The following is a 7,506-nucleotide window of genomic DNA, read 5'->3' as shown; positions in this document are numbered from 1 at the left end:
TGGGTATGGGAAAGCTCTGTGCAAAGTGGGTGCCGCGCAAGCTCACTTTTGATCAAAATAAACGACGAGTTGGTAAACGAAGGGGTGTTTGAAGATGATCAAGCATAACAAACCCGAGTTTTTGCGTCGATATGTAACAATAGAAGAAACATAGCTCCACCATATCACTCCAAAGTCCAATCGACAGTCATCCGAGTGGACTGCATACGATGAACCCGCTCCAAAGCGTGGAAAAACGCAACAGTCGGCTGGCAAGGTTATGGCGTCTTTATTTTAGGATGCGCATAGAATAACTTTCATTGACTACTTTGAAAAGGAAAGGACCATTACATAGCGTTATCGGACCGTTTGAAGGAAGGAATCGCCGAAAACGGCCGCATTTGAAGAAAAAGAAAGTGCTGCTTCACCAAGACAATGCAGCGTGTCACAGGTCAGTGAAAACGACGGCAAAAATCCATGAATTGGGCTTCGAATTGCTTCCTCATCCACTGTATTCACCAGATCTGGCCCCCAACGACTATTTCCTGTTCTCAGATCCCAAAAGAATGCTCCGAACACCGTACTGCTGTATAGTCGCGAAATGACGACATCCGTCAAAGGACAAAAATATATTTGTGTTATTCATACATTCATAAATAAGTTCTAGAGTTTCTATTATAATTTTAAAGCATTTTTGCATCCGTATAGACAGTATTTAATGATTAACGTAAAATGCTCTAAATATAGACTTTCCTCTTGGTTTGCTTTCCAAACGCCAAATATTTATTTTTCTATGTTTCTCTGCCTTCCCCGGGCCGAAATAATTATGTAATTTTTTCAATTACTCTCGCAGTCGTAAATTATAACTGACCTACAAAACGCTAAACTCAGTAGATGCGAGGTGATTAATTGGCCTTCAGATTTTTTTTTCTAAGGCAATTTTACATCACCCCACGGATTCGTCGGGCAAGGAAACTTTCTGTCATTTATAAGCGATTTGTCAGAAAAAAAATCGGAATGCCTTAATGGAGTGGTCCATTTGGTTTTTAAAACAACCAGTGACAAATTGGCCTTGTTAATATTGATTAGCTTTGGGGCCTGGAGGAATAACCCTTGGTAGTTTTATTCTATAAATGGAATTTATTTAGTTGTAAATAGTGTAACAATTCTTCTACTACATATATTGATTTTTGTAATAACATAAACACTTGACATATACAAAATATTTATTATATTAATATAAACTAATTAAGATGTAAGGTATGTTAATAATTGTTTTTAGAGTTAGTAGGCACCATTTTCATTTAAAATAGCTACATTTCTTCGCGAAATAGATTTGTAGAATGTCTGAATAGCTTCCAACTAATGTTCCCTTTTTGGTACTAAAACACCCGCCACGTGCTTTGTTGATTTTGGGAAAACTTATTTTCACTGTCAAAACCCAACACTCAAACCAAGACTGAACTACTTTGGTTGTTTTTATAAATACATTGACATTCTGAAATATGGAAGTGTTTGACCCAGCAATATGCAATCTGAGATAACTTGTCTTTACACTCATATCTAGCAATTATCCGTGGCAGTATACTGATATTTTTTGAACAGCTTTGATAATATATGACTAATACGAGAACTAACACTCTCCAATGTAGAATCAGATAATATTGGCTCTTCCCTTTATTTCATCAAAGAAATACCTTACACATTATTCTCTTCTTTGTACCCCTAATAAATAGTCTTCATTAGTTTTTGCTTTTGAATATTATACAACAAATCTATGCTAATCAATATTTTAGAATCAGAAGTTTCTGTATTCAATAAACAAACATTTTAATAAATATTTCAGAATTATTATTCTTGAATGTTACCTGTATCGCACTTACCTCTTCATACTTCAGTCCAACACTTCCAAATATTAGTTGGTAATTAAATTTAACTAGTTGTAAGACTTTATTTACTTCGCTTGTCTTTCCAGGCATTTTACCGCAACCACAGCATCAAATAGAGTGTTCCAAAATATTATGAGAATTTCTATTATAATTTCGCATGATTGTAATTTGATCGTTGTTAGACTCTTATCATTATAGATTATTCGAAATATGTATCGCTAATCATTTAATGTGACTAGATAGGGAACATACCCTGTTATCATTTTCAATATCACCTAACTATTGTTCTACTAAATTAATAGTGACTGTCTCTGTTCAGTTCAATATCGGAAAATAACTAGGAATCAAAATTGTTCCAAAAATGGCCGATAGTTTTTCGAGAGGAGTTTTACGTTTATTGTCATAAATTCCATAAAGCTTTTATTACATAGACAGTTAAATGAAAATAAACAAAGTTAATATAATGGAGGTTATATTTAGAATTTTACTGAAAAAACCTATACGTATTTAAAGGTTTTATGTTGGTATAAAATAATATGTTTCATAAAAATGCTGCTTTTGTTTTTACGATATTTTTTAGTTTGCTATTTTTAGTTGAGTTATTGCACGTACACCAGTTATTAAAGACATCAGCATTGAAATGGGGTATAGTCAAAAATAGTAATTACTAATTAATTTTGTCTCGAAATATATAACTGTACTCTCTTCTCCCTCTCTCTCCCTCTTGGACTAAAAAGTCTCTTTGGTATCGTGGTATCTCTCCCTTCTTACGTGGTAATATCTGGTAATAAATATATCGATATACTAGTTATACCATTTATTACCATTATGTTACCCAATGTTACCATTCAAGTTGATATAAAGAATGCCATTAGTGCCTCCACATTAATTTATATTACTCCCGCTGTACATAAATTTGGGTTCGATAAAACAATTTGCATAATTACTTCCCAAAAATGTAGATTGCTTCAGATGCATTCAATTACAATTTCAAAGTTTCGAGCCTTCTAGAGAAAAGAGAGAGAGAGAGAAATACTTACAAAATTATGGCACTAACAATAAACTGTGAACGTAAATAAAATAATATTTTTCAAGTATAAAATCTTTTATTTTAATGTATTAACTGTTTTAACACAGTTAGTTATATTATAAATAAATATGTCATTCGATGTCAAAATTACAAAACCTAAAGAGCTATTAGAATATTTTGTGTAGATCTGTACAATCTGTATAATGCACAAACATACTACTGTTGATGAAAAATATTACAACTGATGCTTTCTGTTCTTCCGAAGTATTTTTAAACAATAGTATAGCATTATTTAATATATTGTTCAACATATTTTATTAACTCAGGTAAACTGTTTAACAACAAATAATGACCGATTATTGGAAATAAATAGAAACGGTGAATCATATACTATACAATTATGCAAGTAAAACAAAGAGTACCAATCTGGTTAATTATTAAGAAAATCAATATAACAATGATAAAAATACTATTATCGATGTTATTTTTTCTCACTACGAATTAGACATGTAGTAAAACTAGGTACTGATACGTTATCAACAACGATTCCCGAATTAATATTAGGCTTAGCTTTAGTCGTAATCTATTTTAGTTTGTTTACTGTTTTCATCGCATCGATTGCTTCATTAATTAAATAAAACGCACTTCAATTAAAGTACTTAAGATAATATTTTACATCGAGATAATATTATAAAATTATTTTTTAACAGACCTGTCAACAATATTGTCAGCTGAATGAAGAAATGATGAAACCAAATAATATATAACATTTCACAGCGTACATATGAAAATGAAACCATAGAAAGATAGATGCAGAAGCGACTTGTACGGAAACGAAGTAAGAACTTGTCAGTGTTTTGTCATTTGTAATCATACCTCGGCCCTCCCACCAAACAACGGCGTGCACTTCATTAAATCAATCAAATAAAATAAAATCAATTTAATTGTTTTTTTCTAATATCGTTTATATTTATATAAAAAATTGGTGTGGCCTCTATCCTCACAATAAAGGACAGATCCTGCCAGATCAGTGTAAAAATACTTCAGCCGTCTAGGTACAACAACACAGGAAACAAAATAAATAGGTTAAGTTTCCATTGAATAGTTGAAATTATTTTCAGTCAGACTCATCAAAAAATATGTTTATTAAAAATAAAAATTAATATAACCAGAACAAAAGAAAATGAAACAAAGAGAAGCTAGAAGGGTATTGTGATTATTTTTAAGATAATAAGTATTTGAGATTAGAACAAAATACTAAATCTCCTAAAATAAGAAAAAAAATTACTATATTTTAGATTAGATACCTTATAAAAATATTATTATGTCACGATAAAAGTAATACAATGCGTAAAATAAATAATAATGAATAGGGAACTGAATAAGAATTTGTGATAATTTATGCTAATAAAAGAGCATCTAAAGTAAGTACCTAATATGATTATACCATATGAAAACATACCTATTCATTAAAAATTAAGATTTCCTATTTAAACAATATCGATTAAAATTAAGAGACTCAGAATATTCATTGTGGTTGAAAAGCTGGCGTATCAAAGCAAATGAGACAATATCTACTAATGTAACATTCACCCTTTGTAGAAGAACACGTCCCTCAGTAAAATTGAATAATCATAAACTTCCGCAAGCAGACAACGTTAAATATCTGGGAATACATTTTGATCGACGTTTGACATCGAAAAAACATATGGTGAGAAAACACAACCAGCTTGGGGATACACTAAACCAAATATACTGGCTGATAGGGCGTAAATACAAATTTATCATTAGATATCAAGGTTTTGCTGTATAAGTCAATATTTAGGCCCATTTGGACCTATGGTATTGAACTGTGGGGTACTACTAGCAAATCTAACATAGATATCCTCCAGAGATTCCAAAATAAAGTGTTGCGAGTCATCGTCGATGCCCCATATTACATGTCCAAAAAGCCGATTCAGCGCTATATCACTATAGGTTCTATATACTATATAGACAGACTATTAGTGCATTCCAATGCACTCGCCTAACAGTTAAATGTGCGCGATGACAGTGAAGTGCGTAGGCTCAAACGCAAACTACCCTACGAATTGGTTAATAGACACATAGAGTGAGATTTCGTAATCGCTAAAACAACCTAGAATAGTTTTTAGATTAAGTTAGGATAGACTTTAAAATAAATTAGAATAGTATCTAGAATAAGATATAAATTATAAGTTTTAGAGTAGATCACTTACTGAAGTGATCTTCTACATGATAGAATAGTTATATTATATAACTTAAATCATATGATAATACTTATTGGCCACAGGCAGATTGTTGACGTTCTAGGAGATTATTAAAAAAGAATATTTAATTTTTTTTCCTGAGGACTATCCCACGAGTCAAAATATCATTGCGGCATCTGAACCAAAACAAAAAGTAATAAATTACCCCGATTATTTTCTTTCATATATGCTTATTATATAAACCAACACTAAAGAATGGGATTATTAAATGTTTGTCTTCGGATCTAATCTCCCATTTCAAAAAGGTTGGTATCTATCCCACATTTATCCTATTCTAATATTTCCTCAAAAGAAAGTATCTTAACAACAAAATTTGGATGAATAGAATTATAAATTATTATACACGGTTCTCCTTGACGCATCTTAACCCATTATATTGCCATGAAAATAAATTCGGAACTAGATATGCTTTGTATATATCATTTTCTGTTTCTATTGTGTGACACAATAAAGCGACAAGGATCCGCGAACCGAAGCGTTGAGAGACTCGTTCCATACAACCCGCAGACTGTTCGAAAGTGGCTGTTTTTTTATAGGAATCTGGATGTTCTTCCGAGATTATCCCATCAAGCGGTTGAATTTCGGTTCTGATTGATTATATCTGAGCGGTTGAGTGAATTGGATTCGATTTTAACCATTAATACGGACGAGGTTTTTTACTATAAATACTAGATGAATTGAACATTGTTGAGATAATAATTGGTCCTTGTAATTTACTGTTTATATCGTTAAAATTTCGAAAAATATATTGATTAATCAAATTAATTGATGCAATTAAACCTTAAGGTGTTAATACTACATCCATATTTTTAAAATGTTTTGCATTCTGAGGTAGCGCATAACGTTTGATTGATTTGATTTGTAACATTTAAATATTTTATCTTACTATCTTATGGTTCTTTTTCCGATCTTACCCTCTCGCTCCAACTCTTATAGGGTAGATCATAACGCCTTACTTCTCAAATCCAAATGACAAATTAAAATTCCTAAATTTTACATACTAAAGCGAATAGTAAGTGTATTAAAACATTATTAAAACGAAATTGTTTAATTTTAAGCATTTTAACAGGTCAATTGAAAAATAGCTGGACTACTAAAGTAAAACACATTTATTTTGGCAAAATTAGTTTTTTTGACTGACCACAGCGCCCCTCCAATTTTTCGATACCATTTTTGTAGTACGATTTGTCCTTTGTTTCAAAATAGGCCTCAGTTTCGGCGATTACCTCTTCATTCGACGAAAATTTCTTCTCAGCGAGCATTCTTTTGAGATCTGAAAACAACTAATAGTCACTGGGGGCCAAATCTGGAGAATACGGTAAATGACGAAACAATGCGAAGCCCAATTCATGGATTTTTGCCATCGTTCTCACTGACTTGTGACACGGTGCATTGTCTTGGTGAAGCAGCAATTTTTTTTTCCAAATTTGGCCGTTTTTCGGTGATTTCGTTCTTCAAACGGTCCAATAACCCTATTGATGGTCCTTCCTTTTTCAAGATAGTCAATGAAAATTATTCCATGCGCATCCCAAAATACAGGCGCCATAACCTTGCCAGCTCACTGTTGCGTTTTCTCACGTTTTGGAGCGTATTTATCGTGTGCAGACCACTCGGATGACTGTCGATTGGCCTTCGGAGTGAAATGATGGAGTCACGTTTGATCTATTGTCACATATCGATGCAAAAACTCGGGTTTATTACGCTTAATCATCTTCAAACACTGCTCCGAATCGTCAATTCGTCGTTGTTTTTGGTCAGAAGTGAGCTCGCACGGCAGCCACTTTGCACAGAGCTTTCTCATACCCAAATATTCGTGAATGATATGATGTACACGTTTAGTCGATATCTTTAGAATGTTTGCTATTTCATTCAATTTCAATTTACGGTTATTCAAAATCATTTTGTGGATTTTTGTAATGTTTCCGTCGGTAACAACCTCTTTTGGGTTCCACTGCGTTCCCCACCTTCGGTGCTCATTTCACCACGTCCAAATTTAGCATACCAATTGAGGGCTAGTTTTAAGAACAGTATGATTACGTTAAATTAATTTTAGTATAAGTATTTCTTAACCAAGCGGTAACCGAATATGCAGGTAATAAATAAGTCAATTTGTGCATCAAGAGTCACAATGAATGTTGCAAAGAATATTAATGATATATGAATGTATGATCATATAATATTTTATACTTTGAACTTTATATCAATATTTTTTCTATATTTTAAAGTCTCCTTTTACCAACTAGGGGTTTATCTAGACTAGACCTACAGTTTAACGTGGGCTCCGAAGCACGGCCCTCAGCATTAGGTCTACCATCTGGCA

At 32.5% G+C, this 7,506-nt stretch overlaps 1 long non-coding RNA gene across 1 annotated transcript; it reads right to left on the bottom strand.

The window, feature by feature from the left end:
* Nucleotides 1–1,193: 1,193 nt before the first annotated feature.
* Nucleotides 1,194–1,985, bottom strand: LOC143202569 (uncharacterized). The gene is made up of 2 exons (XR_013007191.1): nt 1,863–1,985; nt 1,194–1,704 (listed from the first exon to the last, which is right to left on the bottom strand). It is a non-coding gene; the product is annotated as an uncharacterized LOC143202569 (long non-coding RNA).
* Between the last annotated feature and the right edge of the window lie 5,521 nt (nt 1,986–7,506).

This window comes from Rhynchophorus ferrugineus, unplaced genomic scaffold, assembly GCF_030347505.1.
Source record: "Rhynchophorus ferrugineus isolate W39M unplaced genomic scaffold, kcgeb_rfMv2 rfM9, whole genome shotgun sequence".
In the NCBI taxonomy this organism is placed as follows: domain Eukaryota; kingdom Metazoa; phylum Arthropoda; class Insecta; order Coleoptera; family Curculionidae; genus Rhynchophorus; species Rhynchophorus ferrugineus.
This window is presented reverse-complemented; position numbering and strand designations above follow the sequence as displayed.